Genomic DNA, 16,912 nt, shown 5'->3' on the forward strand with positions numbered 1-16,912 from the left:
ACAAAATAAACTGATATAAATTCCGAAATATCTTTTTGAATGAACAAACAGATGTAAACTAACGATTGAATATCTTCAGATACTTCGGAATTTTGAGAAGGCAAATGTCTTATATACCTGTTGAATTTATTATGCCCGTTTTAGTATTCATGTGTATTTGGTCAATGTTTATATTTTGGTCACCTATATAAGTTTTTTAACAAGCTTTATTTGTTATCGGTCGACATGTAACCTGGTCCTGATGAAGCTGCAGTGTTGGCAAAACATCATTATTGTTTAATAATAATAATAATAATGTTTGCGACAATTGTTTTACCAACATTATATAGCAAATCATTTGAAATATTAGACCATACCTTGAATAATGAGCTCGAAATTCTCCATATGGAAAATGAAAACTCTCTTAGAATCTCCTGAGTTAAACAGATTAATGGGGAGAAAATATTAAAAATTTTTTAAAATGATATATTGAAACAAATTTCACTAACTGCGATTCTAGATGTACAATGTTATTACATTCAATATATATTCTTTTGAAAAAGAGCAATACAAAATTTTTCAACTCAACAAACAATAAAGCTTGTGTACTTTGTATTATAGCCAAGGAAATTTGAATGGGGTATCATTCATACATTTCAACGGCGTATAGATGAACACTTTAGCAATAACTCTGTCTCCCCGTATAGGTGTATAGTGATTGGTTTATGTATTGGTTTTGCAGAATAAGCTGACATATTTATATTGAAGGGTTTCTTTTTCATCTAAATAAAATCTTTTTCAGCCTTCCTTTTCACCAAAGGTTGACGACGAATATATCATCATTAAATCTGAAAACAGAAAAGAAAAGAACCAGAAAGGAGTCATAAATGTTGTAGTTTTCATTAAATTTATTTGAACCCATCCTACACATTCTAAGGAAAAATCTGAAACTGAATGGATAGCATGAAAACCATCATAGTGGGTTTTAAATGAGATACCATTTGAAGAGCATACTATTGCAACAATCCTGAGTCGATTTAAGAAATACCAAATTTTCCTAGGAAGATTGAAACCTGAAACCAGTGGCGACGCTAGGTTGGTTCAGTAAGGACCCGCCCCCCCTAAAATTCTGCTAGCCACCCCTAAAATTTGACATACTTAGGCTTAAATAATTAAAAGATTAGCAGAATTGTAATTTCGCCCCCCCGAAAAAATCCGGCCCCCCTTGGCAACTCCTGTTTTTTAGAGCTGGCGTCACCACTGCCTGAAACTTACTCTGAAGGATCAATGATCAGACTCTATGTTGAAGATATTACCAGAATTCCATTCCGAACGCCAAATTTCCTTGCCACTTTCATAAGATTATAAAGGAAAGTATGAATCCATAAAAGTTTACGTGACTTTAATCTGGCAGTTTTAGTATCTGGGAGGTAAGATACCATTGGAAAGTTCGAGGAAAAAACGAAATTTATTCCATGATTTCTTGACTGAAACTTGTCTAAGGATATGAGGAGGAGATATACAGGCTGTTCTTAAATTGGAGTTACAAAGAGAAATGAGAGATTTCTTGAGTAATTTTAGGAAAAACTCAATCTTTTTGTTTTCGAGATACATGGTATTTCTTGTAGACTTACTTTTTTGTGCTGAATATAAAGTTTATTGAATATTTTTTATCATCACTAGGGATTAGGTAAATAAAGACCGAAACTCAAAATTCATTCATTCATCACATTTTACTCAATGGATCTTTTTTTCTGAGGATTACAAAAAATTGTTTGAGATTTTTTTCTCTTAGTCAGTAGCAGAAACGACAGAATTGCAAGAAACCAAAAAATATAGTAATGGACCAAAAATTCTTTTTACATCTTTTTAAATTATCAGTGGTCCATCAAAAAAAGTTCTGGAGGAAAAAACAAAAAAATATCATCCTGTAGATTTGAATTCAAAATTAGCATGTCATATGAAGAAATTTTTAAATTGGAATATCAATGCCAAATTTGAGTTAAATATGTTGTGGAAAGAAGGTGCTATGAGAAAATAACTTTTACATCCTGTATCTCGAGAACAAAGCGTTTGTGAGCCCATGTTCACAGGACATTTTTCTTGAAATGATTCGAGGATTCTGTCATTTTTGTTTGTACCTATCACCCTGTATGTGATAGCACTGGTAACCAATGCAAAGTTGTGAATCTGATGGTTCCAATGATAATTCTCATAGGAAAGTTAAACTGTGCATTTTAATGAATATGAGCACTTGAATGTTAGAATAGGGAGTGAATAACCCATATGAAGTACACCCTGTAATTGAATCCGAATTATCAATTATATATTTCTTCTTTATGTTCATTCTTCTCAACCAATTCGATAAAAGCCAATGTTAATATTAATTATTAAAGCAAACAGAACAACAGTATCTATTCAGCAGCTTCGTGGGCCAAAGTTGCCGTACGGAGAGTGCTGGCCTAAGCACCCCAAGAAGATCCATCTAATAAGTAGCACATTTAAAAAAAATAAAGTTGAAAGAAGAAATTGTTCTTTCCAGAATAACATCTTTCCTCAGCATATTAGAGGATTAAATGTCTCAAAATATACAACTTAAGTGTCACATACTGATTTTGTACCTGTGTAATAGACGAATCGATCGTCAAAGAAAAAAACCGAGAATTACCTTGAAATATATACAATCAAGTTATGCTAATATGTGTAGAACATTATGCTATCTCATCTAAAAATTCATGGGAATCTCAGTATTATATAGAGCCCCAATTTATACATTCCAAAAACATTATTCGATAGGATGGTATAGGAAGAATATGCGAAAGAGACAATTAGCAATTCTAATTCCGAATTTTCGATAAAAGTCTTATATAACTTTTGACGCCACCCCGACGCCGGAAACGCTATGCGATCCATCCTACGAAGGCCAAACGGATGAATTCAAAGTAGAAGAGACTTTTAAATTAATAAAGTTAATTTTCCAGCACATTACAGCTTTTCTATTCCACATTTTTCATCCGGCGCGGCACCGAAATCTCTTAGAATTTTCCTCCTCCCATATCCCTTTTTTCATTCATATAATATGAAACCGTTTATTCAATCTTTCCCGTTCTTTTGCAACGGGAAAGTCGGAACCCTTTGTTGCGTTCACGATAATACAATATTAAACGCTGTCTATAAGGAAGTGAAAACTAACGCTGTTGAGCGTTGACTTCTGGATGAAGAAAGATGAGATTTTCCCTTCTAAGTTAGGTCTCATCCTTTTAATCGAATAGTAGAGTCAAGAATAAATTCTTCCTTATTCTAAATCGTCTTGTTTTGGTCTTCCTTGACGAATGTCCATACCTACATGGTGTGCTATCCTTATTAGATTCAGCCGACACCTTTGAAGCGTACTAAAGAGCAATAATTTACAAAATTTTATTCCATACTATTTCTTAGAGGGAGCAGCTTTTACACCCTTTTGGGCTTTCATAACTTTCACTACTATTTTTTGTTCTTCAAGAAGGAAAGCTCTGACGATCTTTTCCTTTACGCACTTGTGGCACAACACACCACCAAAAGCCCTCTTGACCATCTTCTTACGCCTGCAGAGCCTGGACCTTTCATAGGATCTGGCTGGCACAATACCCCTCAATTTATCTTTGCATTGACCACATTCTGGTACACTCTTTGCTTTTTTGAGTTGATTGTAACCACACTCCTATTGAGTGTGAGTATATGAGAAGAGAGAAGCTTTGGTGACGTTAATTTATTACAAAAAGTCTTGGGCCTATCTTTGTTAACTTTTTCCAACACATATTCCATCACATAATGCTTTGCTCTACTACTTTATGTACAAATAATAATATGGTTGGAAAAGCTATCCAGCAAAGACTATGGGGAGGTGTAGTCCACCTTTGCCAGGAAGGGATATGAATATAGGAAAAGCTTGGGTTTTGGAAAGGAAACCCTTTTCGTAATAAAAAATATTTGCAGCGAGCAAAAATTCTGCAAAATATAAAGTCCTTTTAAACCTAGGAATATCATTCCTGATATCCCTCTATAGTCTTTCCACGTTCTAGGTATATTAGGCCATTCGAAAAGGCCCGATCTGATGAACAGATGGCGGTGCTAGTATTAAATCCATATGATTTTTAGTTAAAACCAAACTTCAAACGATACGTGTCAAAATCCGACAGGAGTCCGACCATTAGTTGGTGAGATATTGCAGGAAAAAATACATTTGAAGTAAAATCTTGGCTTGATGAAGAGTTTCCGTGGTCTGCACCAGGAAAATCAACCATCATTGATTGGTATGCTAAGTTTAAACGTGGTGAAATGAGCACCGAAGACGGCGAACGCACCGTAGAAAAAATGAAAAAAGGATACAAAATAATTTTGAATGACCGTAAAGTGAAGTTGATTGAGACAACAGACATCGTGAAGATATCATCTGAATATGTACATCATATCACTCACGAATATTTGTACATGAGAAAACTGTGTGCAAAATGGGTGCCGCGCGAGCTCACAAAGTGTTAATTATTCTGAGCAGTGTTTGAAGCTGTTCAAGTGCAATAAACCTGAATTTTTGCATCGATAAATGACAATGGATGAAACATGGCTCCGTCATTCCACTCCGGAGTCTAATAGACAGTCAGCTGAGTGGACTGCACACGATGAACCGAATCTAAAGCGAGGAAAAACACAACAGTCAACTGGCTAGATTATGGCATCAGTATTCTTTGATGCGCAATGTATAATATTGATTACCTCCAAAAGGTACTCCAACAGCAATTATTATATAGCGTTATTGGATCGTTTCAAGGATAAAATCTTTCCTGCAAAAAATAACCCAACCTACAACTGTCTTTTTAGTCTATTTCATCTCTTCTTCAAGTTGTCGTTTCTTTCTATCATCTATCCTAAAAACAACCATCCGGCATATTTTTCGATAAACTTATTACTATTCGTAAAAGAGGTATTTTTTCAATAAACTGCGCTAAACCGTATCTTTTTCGTATTCTATTTCGTCTAGAATTTGGTACAATCGTTGTTTCGTTTCGTCTATTTTGGTCCTCATGAAATAATCATTTCACTTGAAAAATTGAACATACCATGTAGTACATAAAATGATGAACTCGATTAATGGAATTATTTCGATTGGGAAGGTGTTTTCTATTAGTTTATATCATAAATTCGTTGGAAACAGCAAAAGCGCAACAGCGGAGATCGCTAAGCTTGAATCGCATACGACAGTATGGAAATTCATCATGTCCGATTTTAACACTGCTAAGGGCCGGTTTAAGATGTATAAAACACTGGTGTTCGCATTTACTCTTAAAAGATCTCAAGATTAAAGTAGCGACTTTTGAAGGAGAGCCTTTTTCGATTTTAATGCTTTTGATCACTTTTCATTTTCGCATAGTTTTCTATAACGCTCACGTCGTCCTTCTGTCAATGTTAATAAGATCAACGAATTTTGACAGAACAAACGAAAATTTTGTGAATGATGCCGTTGACTGGTCTATCTACAATGACTTAATGAAACACATTGACGACAATACGTTCGAATTGAGCCTAAAAATGGTGAATGGGGTGGGGCTTAACGTTTAACCATAGAACTCAATTGAAAGTCAACTGACACCAGATTTCTATATAGAACAAATTTATTCAACTAAAGAATACTACCATGACTTGAAGAAATGGACCTTACATTTGGAAGTAGGTATAAGAGATTATTTTGAAATAAATGTAAATTTCAGACAAAGTTTTTCCTTTTATATATTTATTGTACACCACTTCTGAATCAATATTGAATGAACAATTTTTTTGTATCTTTCTCGATAGTTAGATATGTCAAACATGGAAATATCAAGTGTTGGAGAAAATAACTAAACACACAACAGAACAGTTGAACGTTGATTATTCCAATATCATTCTCTGAGTAAAAACAAAAAAGATGATTTGATAGAAATAAATATGCCTAGACACTCTCTTAATTTCCACAAAATATTCAACAATTTCTTTGCCGTTTAAGAGGCTTATCAAGCAAAGTGTCGAAGAAAAAAAATACAAAAAGGATGAGTTTACTGAAAAACTAACTAGCTGAAAAGAACTAACCAACTAATACTACATGAGATATAATGATCATTTTTTTTAAATGAAATATTTGAATATTTTCATAATATTGATTTTTTCTTGTGAACTTCAATACCCTGTATCTGTCCTAGGGATCGAGATAGATGTATATAATATACATTTTTCCGAATCAGGACAATAAGGAGACTATCCCATTAAAAACTGATATGAACTGATTAAACCGATTAAAACATATACACCCTGTATATGAACTGAATATTTGCCATTTCCTATTCAACAGGATTAGTCAAAATAGTAAGCCTTTGCTTCCTGAATAATGTGAATTGATTTTTTTATGTAACCTACACTGGTATAGTATATCCAAAGTCACTTGAACTAGTCTATAAAAACGCTTGGCCATAGATGTCCCTTTGAAGTGGATACCGCGATCCGCAAATTACCGGGGTTTATTTGAAAGTATTGTTAGGCAATAAATAAACAGACCCCAAAGGAATTTCTGGAAACTTGGACAACCCTTGTATAATCGAAATATTCAGTTTCCTCCAAGTGACTTTGGATATACTATGCTGGTTACCACCTTGTATTTCGAAGTAACAAAGTTTTTCAAAAAAAAAATCAAAATAGCTCTTTTTATATTTTATCTGGATTCATCTTATTGAATCTCATACCAGCGGAATATCAACTTAGACAAGAATAATTTGAATCATTTCAAACTTCCCAAGATCAATAATCGGTACCTGTGGTACTCAGATTTGAGATTTATTAGATCCTTTGGGGAAAAAAATGGGTATTCGTCGATAGGTAAATATTTTCTACCCATATTTCACGTAATCTTCCTCTTGTATCTTATTCATTATAGAATTATTTTAGGATTTTTTTATAGTATTGTTTGATTCAAAATATTCCTGAAGATTTCAATGTTGCTCGATACCACTTTCAGCTTTGATCTTTTTTCGGAAAATATTTACTATGTTCACAGACTTTAGTAGAAATAATTCTAGATTTTATTAATATGATGTCAACCTGATGAAACACTTTCATTTGAGCATCATCTACATAATCAAAAGGTATATTTTTTCTGATCTTGTTACTAGAAAGGAATTGGCGATCAGTGTTTATTGAGTCTGATGGGGTGTTATATTTTAGTTGGTTTAGTTCTCTATTCTACCTCCTTAGTTATCTTCATTATGGTTTTTAACAGTAAACTTCAAATCATTCATTAATTTTTTTTCTCCAATGACCATGTTGCTTTTCTTCACCTTTTTTGTTAAGCGCTCGGATTAGATTTCAGAAGAATCAACTCTTTTACAATGAATTTTTAATTTCCTACACATTGAATTCAGATTTTAAAATGAATAATTTTCATTTAGTTGTTTTGGCCTCAACTTGTTGAGAATGAATTTTGATATGATTAAAAGAACAATACTTTATTTTCGCAGAATTATTATTTTGCTGGAATAAAATTATTGAACTTTCAATCAATTTGATAATTATTTTGTGTTTGATGGATTCAGTACTGACTTGATCAATCAATCAATCAATCAATCAATAAGTTTATTAAGACAATTGTCAATAAACATACAATTCGTTACAGAGGATTCCTAATGAATCCTGTGATGGAAATTTATATTGATTAATTTCCACAGATTTTAATTATTTCCGACAATTGTTAAACTTCGCAATGTAACCTTGATAGAACCGCTAAGACGGCGAAACAATTGTCGGAAATAATTAAAATCTGTGGAAATTAAAAAGTGCTTATATTTATTTTTACTAAACTATTTGGTGTGAATTTTCAAATCAGGATATATGTTTGTTTTTCATTTCTATGTATATGTCTGCATACTGGCAATTTTAATTTCAGGGAAATAAAGTCATTTTAATAAATAAAATGGCTGATACTTGGCAATGAATGAAGAAAAGAAAAAGAAGTGAAAGGTGCCCGCTATTTCGTTTGTTTGTCATCTTGGGTTGAGTTATGCGGTACAGATGATCCCTAACAAGGGTGAAACCGGTATATCGCTACTCTCCCTCGATGACATGGGTAGTTTTCATTTTTGGCCACCTTCTTTTGTTTTCGAGTTATAAGCGAAAATTGGAAAAATGGCGATATCGAAAAACATTTATATCTCCGCTAATACTGATGATAGAGCTCTGAAATTAAAACATTATACAGGCAGTTTTTTACGTAGAATTCAGTGGCGTGCTTGAGTTTCCAAAGGGTTTTTAATTACAAAGCTATGACCCACAGTTATATTTTTTCAATTTTTCCTGATTTCAAAAATATATAACATCGTATGGTTTGTATTGAAATGAATAACAGAAAATGGTCAAAATCTTTTTAAACCTAAAAGTCTCAATATTTCTATGGTTTCAACTGTTGATGAACACAGAAAAATTGAGTTTTCTATAACAAGAGCAGTGTCCTTCCATCAATCTGATTATTTTTATGGTACTTTTTCGCCCCTCGATATATATGGTAAATACTGACAATGTTTTTCTTAACGCTTGTTGATTTATTAATAATAAAAGAATTTTGGCATCTCCCTCATCACTACTTTGAATCGAATACTCTTCATATTTTCAATTGAACGATTTATACGCCTGAATTCATTCGATAGTACAATCGCGATATTTCCTCCTTCTTCTTAGTGCGGCGCTTATTCAGCCGAACTGAGGCCCAGTGGTCCATTGTTCAGCTCATTGGCTCATTGTTCAACAATCGCGATATGAGCACTGTCAAAATCGGAAATTCTAGCATAGACAATGCAAAATTTAAAAACATGATTTTTCTTCTGAAAATAATTGAGAGAAAGACAGATAATTTTTAATTCCGGAAAAAATACCTCCTCCAGCGGGAACCGAACCCGCAACCTCCGAATCACTAGTCCAGCGCTCTCACTTATGAGCTACCGAGAAAGCTGAAAGTTCCAACCGCATATCGAGGAACCGCTAATGTTGAAAGTGAACTAATTCATTAACGATAGTGAATCTTATAATCTATAATTTCGTTTGGAATCGAGCAGGCACGTGGTGGTATGAAAAGTTGACCAAATTTGAAACCGGCTCTTATTATTATAGGTGCACCCACTTTACATACTATTTATTATCATGAATAATACGCGAAACATTTTGCAGATGGTATTTTCATTTTCGAAAGACCATATCGCCGATTTATTGAGACGAAACAAATTCATGTGAATATCCTACTTCCCTTCCGTCATAATAGAATCTCTGTAGTTCATACGCCGAATATTTCATTCGGAATGACATAAATCGCTATTTTCCAAGCGTCCTCATAACAATTTCATGGTTATCTTCATTGTTCATCATGACATAAGATGTATTCAGGACCATTTCCTATGGAAGATCCCAATTATTCCTTGCTCAAGAGACTCGCTGGAATTATTGTCTAACGCCCGTCATGTTTCGTTTCCGTTATGCATTGAATCCGAAATTATTAAGGATTTCACATTAATCAGAACTTCACGTAACGAAAATTAGGGGAGTTACTCATTCAAAAAGAAATTCGCCTCATTCACTATCACTGTTTCGAATACCCTAAATTTTTGTGGAATACAGAATTTATTTTCGAGAATATTTGTTGAGAAGCTGACCTGTTGACAGAAACTTTTACGAGTTTTTTCAAAATGTGAGCTTTTCGTGAAAAAAAAATCGCAAGGTCATTCGTCATAAATTCATATAATAGCCCACGACGGCCAAATAGCTATATAAAGGAGCTAAAAGGTTTCCTGTGCATGTTACCTGTACAGGTAATTATAGAGTTTAGGTTGTGGTTACTTTAGCAGGTAACATATAGTAAAGCAGTATAAAATAGCAACTAATTTTACTTTCGTTATAGTATAGCAAAATCTTATACAGGTTTAGAAAATTCACTCGGAACCTCAGAGGAAAGAAAAGATAGAGGTGCCTTATAGCATTTGTTGACATCGCTATAACATTTTTGTTTACAAACACTTATAATGTACTGCGTTGCCATTCTGAGGAAGAAGTAATCTTTTCTCCGTTCTGTGGCATAGATGTTTTGCGAATATTCTGAGGATTTGGCAACACGGTTCTGTTGTTGTTATTGCACGTGTCAACTAGAGGTGCGTTAAGGGTTAACTGTTCATTTTAATTTCACGTTTGTAATCGGCGTTATTTCATACAATTTGTGAATTTTAAGTTACATATTGTTGATTTTAATCATGGTAAATACTCGAAAAACATGTATAGTGTGTAAAACATCGGAAATGAAAACCTAACCTATCATAGGTTAGTTCACGTTTTGAGTCCATAGGCGTAGAATATATCTCGTCTATGGCGTAGTATTTGTGAGATATCGAAAACTTAATTCAATGCTAACATTTGTAGGTTTCCTTCAAATAGAGAATTTAGCAAAATATTGTGCCACGTATTAATATTGCAAATGAACAATTTGCCGAAATATGCATATGTTTGTTCCAAACATTTCAGCACCGAAAACTTAATAAGAGGCAGTAAGAGAACCATTGACTACGCCACTGAAATGTTTACCGCCCCTCTAATTGTCAATTTTGCAGGTTTGTTGTTGTCCTATCTCACTTTATCATCATGCTGTTGCAATTGATGACAATACAACGCTATTTACTTCTAAGGGCACCTCTATCTTTTCTTTCCTCTGAGCTCGGAACCATGGGATTTAGCGAACAAATCTCCAAGTAGCTCTGGCTCCAATGGAACAGTGAAAGAATCGAAACATGAGTGCGATGCCATATCAAATAAAGATCTGGTCTTCGCAAATGGCCGCTAGCAAGCCTAGTGGGAGATCTGTTAGTCGGGTCTGATGGACTGATGTGACTTGTACGCTGAATCCCATGGTTCCGAGTTAATTTTCCAAACCTGTATATATCTTCCATAGGTCCCTAAGTAACATATACAATTCTGCTCGCTTTTATACTAAAACGATAGTATAATTATAATTTATTCAAGTTTAGGGGTGTCTGGCAGTGGGGTAGCAACTGACATTAGAGAACCACGAATTGACTTGAAATCAAGTCAAGTTCATGTGAATTAGTAATTCTTCAATGTAGTTATTTATCAAGTACATTCTATCAAGCTACTTCATTTCCAACAGTTTGTGTACATTAATAAGTAATGTGCACATTAATTTAAGAAATTATGAAATAATTTGTGCACATTAATTAAAGAAATTATGAAAAAAGAAGGAACTTTACAACCAACAAAACAACCAAATCAACACTTTTCTTCAAGGGTATATCCACTTATCAATACGCCGTAACTATAGGGAATTTAAAGTATTATTTTGTAGTGACTGTGTATGCTCCGAGATGGCGCTATGGGCTGTATGTGCCAACTTACATCGGCCCCGGCGGCTTTAAAGGGGTGGTCGCATTGCAACACAGTCACTTCTCAACGATGCTGTGAGAAGGTGTGTCTTAGGCAGAGATCGCTGGATAGCCTAACTGATGAGTCCACCAGCGATCTCTGGAAAGAAATGCCACAGCCGTATGATATGTATCAATCACTTCAAATCAGGATTCCGGAAGAAAACGAGTGGAGAACCTAGAACGCTTCTTAATTATAGTGTGGTCTCTACTCAGATACTACATGAACTTTGATGAGCACTACAACTACAAAAGCGATGATTTTTAACAAACAGGCAAGCAGAGATAGATGATGTGTGCGCTCTGAAACCGACGGCCGAGTTTTGCGTCTTGCTTTTTACCAACGATTCATTGTTCCCAGAGCATCCTAAGAAAATTGAATAAGATCCATGCGCACAGATTCAGAAGTTATGAACATTGGTGCAAATACCAGTGATCTTTGAGAGATTGGACGAAGATAATAGATGGGTACGAAAAATGCAGGTCGTCCAGCAGAATTCCCAACATTGAACCGATAACGAGGAACTGCAAGGCGCTTTGGATTGTATAAAATCATTTTTGTACAAAGGCAAACAATGGTTCAAAATGTTCTCACGCTGGGAGGAGCCAGCACTGATTTCCATGCAAAACGCAAGTGGAAGGATCGCATTCGTCGAATGAACATGTTGTAGTACGATCTTTCTCAAGCAGTCGCACATAATTGTAAATTAGATGAATGAGAAATCTACGACAATAGCTACATGTCGACAGTAGGTACATGTTCAGATTACCAGGTCAGTCAGTGCTCATTGAGAGATTGAACGAAGATAATCGATGGGTACGAAAAAATGCAGGACGTCCAACAGAATTCCCAACAACATTGAACCGATAACGAGGAACTGCAAGGCGTTTTGGATTGTATAAAATTGTTTCTGCACATAGGCAAAGAACAATGGTCCAAGATGTTCTTAAGCTGAGAGGAACCAGCGCTAATTCTCATGCGAAACGTAAGGGGAAGGATCGCATTCGTCGAGTGAACATGTCGTAGTATGACCCTAACTCATGCAGTCGCACATAATTGTAAATGAGATGAATAAGAAATCTAGGACAGTAGGTACATGTCGACAGTAGGAACATGTTCGGAATACCAGGCCAGCCAGTGAAACGACTAAGAAAATTGAATAAGATCCATGCCCACAGTTTCAGAAGTTATGAACATTGGTGCAAACACCAGTGCTCTTTGAGAGATTGAACGAAGATAATCGATGGGTATGGAAAAATGCAGGTCGTCGGGCAGAATTCCCAACAACATTGAACCGATAACGAGGAACTGCAAGGCGCTTTGGATTGTATAAAATCGTTTTTGTACATAGGAAAAGAACAATGGTCCAAAATGTTCTCACGCTGGAAGGAGTCAGCGTTGATTGCCAAGCAATACACAAGGGGAAGGATCGCATTCGTCGAATGAACATGTCGTAGTACGACCTTGCTCAAGCAGTCGCACATAATTGTAAATTAAATGGATAAGAAATCTACTGCAATAAGTACATGTCGACAGTAGGTACATGTTCGGAATACCAGTTCAGCCAGTGAAACGACTAAGAAAATTGAATAAGATCCATGCCCACAGTTTCAGAAGTTATGAACATTGGTGCAAACACCAGTGCTCTTTGAGAGATTGGACGAAGATAATCGATGGGTACGAAAAAATGCAGGTCGTCGAGCAGAATTTCCAACGATATTGAACCGATCCAAGGAACTGCAAGGCGCTCTGGATTATATAAAATCATTTTAGCACATAGACAAAGAACAATGGTCCAAAATGTTCTTACGCTGGAAGGAGTCAGCGCTGATTCCCAAGCAATACAGAAGGGGAAGGATTGCATTCGTCGAATAAACATGTCGTAGTACAACCTTGCTCAAGCAGTCGCACATAATTGTAAATTAGATGAATAAGAAATCTACTACAGTAGGTACATTTTGAGAGTAGGTACATGTTCGGATTACCAGGTCAGCCAGTGAAACGACTAAGAAAATTGAATAAAATCCATGCGCACAGTTTCAGAAGTTATGAACATTGGTGCAAACACCAGTGCTCTTTGAGAGATTGGACGAAGATAATCGATGGGAACGAAAAAATGCAGGTCGTCGAGCAGAATTTCCAACGATATTGAATCGATCACGAGGAACTGCAATGTGCTTTGGATTATATAAAATTGTTTCGGCACATAGACAAAAAACAATGGTCCAAGATGTTCTTACGCTGAGAGGAACCAGCGCTGATTCTCATGCAAAACGCAAGTGGAAGGATCGCATTCGTCGAATGAACATGTTGTAGTACTATCTTTCTCAAAAGTCGTACATAATTGTAAATTAGATGAATAAGAAATCTACTACAGTAGGTACATGTTGACAGTAGGTACATGTTCAGATTACCAGGTCAGCCAGTAAAACGACTGTATCGCGACAAGTAGGGACCAGCTCACAACTAGAGGAGCGTACTCCACAAACAGCAGGAGTGTCGTTGCCAAGAACCGAATCTCTTCATAAGTTGGTCGAGGCTCTAACTTTGGACCGGCCTGCATTGACATCACCTCTTTGCAGACATCCAAAAATTCCTGCATAGCCAAACGCATCGGAGGTCACAATGGTTTACCAACCTTACCATAAGTTGGTACGAATACCAGTGCTCTTTGAGAGATTGAACGAAGATAATCGATTGGTACGAAAAAATGCAGGTCGTATGGTCATATGGTAAGAAAGTGTTATTGTTGACACTTTAGAATCTGACGAAGATAAACTTTACTGTTATTGGGCAACGTCAGCAGCAGTTAACTGCATTAAATGCTATGCAAGACTATGCTACCTACTCCGAGGATAGGTGATTTCCCGCAGACAAAATGTTGTACATCTAGGAAACCACTGGGGATTGGATTGGAAAATTCCAACAACGCATGGCCCTATCCGCCAAGAATTTGGAGAATGACTAGAAGGCAACGTCAAGTACAACGTCCGTCGGAGATGCTCATTTGACATTTCATTTGGCATTTTTATTGCAAATTCAAAGATTTGTTGAAGTGAAAATGTTTCATTCTCATGAGAAAATACATTTGCTAATACATTATTCCAGAATATTGCATAATTTCCTAGCTTTGTAATTGATTTTTATTGATTAAATTTTGTTTGTTTTGTTTGTTTCACAACGCCATCACCAGCATTCTAGTACAGGTTACCCAATATGAATGCCTGTATAATCGTAAAGGTTTTGAGGAGCAGTTCGATTTAATTAGGACCTAACAACAAGTTCGAGCACAACATTAAGAAAAAATTGATTTTGATATAAATACTGATGTGGAAGTTACTGATTCCACAAGAAAACTTATAGATAATGAAATTACATTCACAATTGGTGCACCAAATTTAACCAAACAAATGCAAGAGGTTATAACGTACCGAAAAAGAAATCAATTGTGCAAATTTAGAAGTAGAATATCAAAAGCGATTGATTGCTGTGATCGGGAAATCTCCTTCCAATCATCAAGTAACAATTACATCCCAGGAACATTGAATTGAAATATTAAAAATGGATCAGAGAAACATCACACGACAACAGTAAGATTACGCGAATAATTGGCCTCCGTCTCAACACATGCTCATTTACGGTTCGAAAAAGACGAAGCATAATACTTTTCTCAAAATGCAGCATATGCTGCACTCAACGTAACGACTTTGAGCATGTACATTGCCTGACACAAGCGCCGATGGCACGATGCGCATTTGCTTTGTCGCCCCCAAAGCTCCTTTTCATGCTCTCTCCCCTAAGTTTACCTGCGCACTTCTTTCTCCGGTAGGTCGTCGGTACTGGTGGGTGAGTGTATAGTGACTTTGTCGCTCGGATGTCGATCCACAATCCTTTTTGGCTCTGGCGGGTTTATAGAGGTCACAGCGTTGCAGCAGAGTCATCTCTCCACAATGGTGTAAATCATTCCTATAAAGAAAATTATTATATAATTGAAGAAATGAAGCGACTTGTTGCAGATCTATATAAATGTCTTGTGACTATCTGTGGAGTCGGAAAATCAAATCGGGGGTTTCAATTTTTCTTTATATCATGAAAACAGCTCAATTTATGAGGTTGCGGTTTTCACCAAATCAATTCTATCAAAGATTGAGCCCGAAAATGTACCATACATTTTTTTTCAGCTCCAAGGGTTTTCAGATCCCTCTAACTAGACAACAAATTTGGGACACCCCATACAATAATATTTTCCTTATTACTAAATCCATTGGTATTAAATCGATATAGGTAATGAACGTTATCAAGAATAATATCAAATAACCGAGTTCAGCATCCAATCCAGGATGATTAACTAACTGAGTAATCCAAGGAATGCTTCCTCGATCACGTTTATTGACAAATAAACTTGAGATTGCCGCTTTCATTCTACAAAATTGTCCTCCTGAATTTCGTATACTGCACTGTTCCGGACATAATCTGCACTAATTGAGATATGTTCAGAATACACTTCCACAATCAAGTAGATTGCGGCCATCGGTTTCAATTCATATGACTGTTTGATACTGCATTTAGTGCAAGCTCTAGCGAACTGCTAAATTGCTACATTCGTTATCCATTGTTGTCTTCTGATATAAATAAGAAGAATCAAAAATGAGGATAGTCAACCCCACACAATATTTTTGGAATTTGAATGTACATACTGGGTGTCCCGAAACTATGGTACCAAATTGAAACAGAAGATTCGCCTTGATAAATAAATAAGACTCCTAATATTTATTTTCGCAAATGTCGTTCGTTGCAAAGATACAGAGTATTGAATATGAAAATCTTTATTCATAACTTCCACAGTTTTTCAATTATTACAATAAAAGTACGAAAAATTCATCACGGAAATGGTATTAGGCCAATTGAAAAGTCCCCGTTCTGATGCACAGATGCACATGATGCAGATTAAATCCATATGATTTTTAGTTAGTACCAACCCTCAAATGATACGTGTCAAAATTTGACAGCAGTCCAACCATTAGTTTGTGAGATATTGCGTTGTGAATGTGGCTACTTTTGTTATTTGAAAAAATATGGTGAAAAAAGAATTTCTTGTGCTGATAAAATATTGCCTTTTGAAGGGAAAAAATACAAACGAAGTAAAATCTTGGCTTGATGATTGGTCTGCACCAAGGAAATCAACCATCATAATAACTATAATAATAAGAGAGTTTATTCAGATTAATACATAAATAAACTCTATAATACTGTAGAGTTAAGTTTAAAATATAAACTGTGCATAGCAATCATTGATTGGTATGCTTAGTTTAAACGTGATGAAATGAGCACGAAGACGGCGAAGGCAGTGAACGCTCAGAAGAGGCTGTCATCAACGAAAAAATCAAAAAAGTTCACAAAATAATATTGAATGACCCCGTAAAGTGAAGTTGATCGAGAAAGCAGACATTGTGAAGATATTTTT

General features: G+C 35.5%; 1 long non-coding RNA gene across 1 annotated transcript; it reads right to left on the reverse strand.

Annotated features, from left to right (window-relative positions):
- Positions 1-571: 571 nt before the first annotated feature.
- On the reverse strand, positions 572-15,523 carry LOC123672755. The gene is made up of 2 exons (XR_006746355.1): positions 15,255-15,523; positions 572-827 (listed from the first exon to the last, which is right to left on the reverse strand). It is a non-coding gene; the product is annotated as an uncharacterized LOC123672755 (long non-coding RNA).
- Between the last annotated feature and the right edge of the window lie 1,389 nt (positions 15,524-16,912).

This window comes from Harmonia axyridis, chromosome 2 (assembly GCF_914767665.1).
Source record: "Harmonia axyridis chromosome 2, icHarAxyr1.1, whole genome shotgun sequence".
NCBI lineage: Eukaryota > Metazoa > Arthropoda > Insecta > Coleoptera > Coccinellidae > Harmonia > Harmonia axyridis.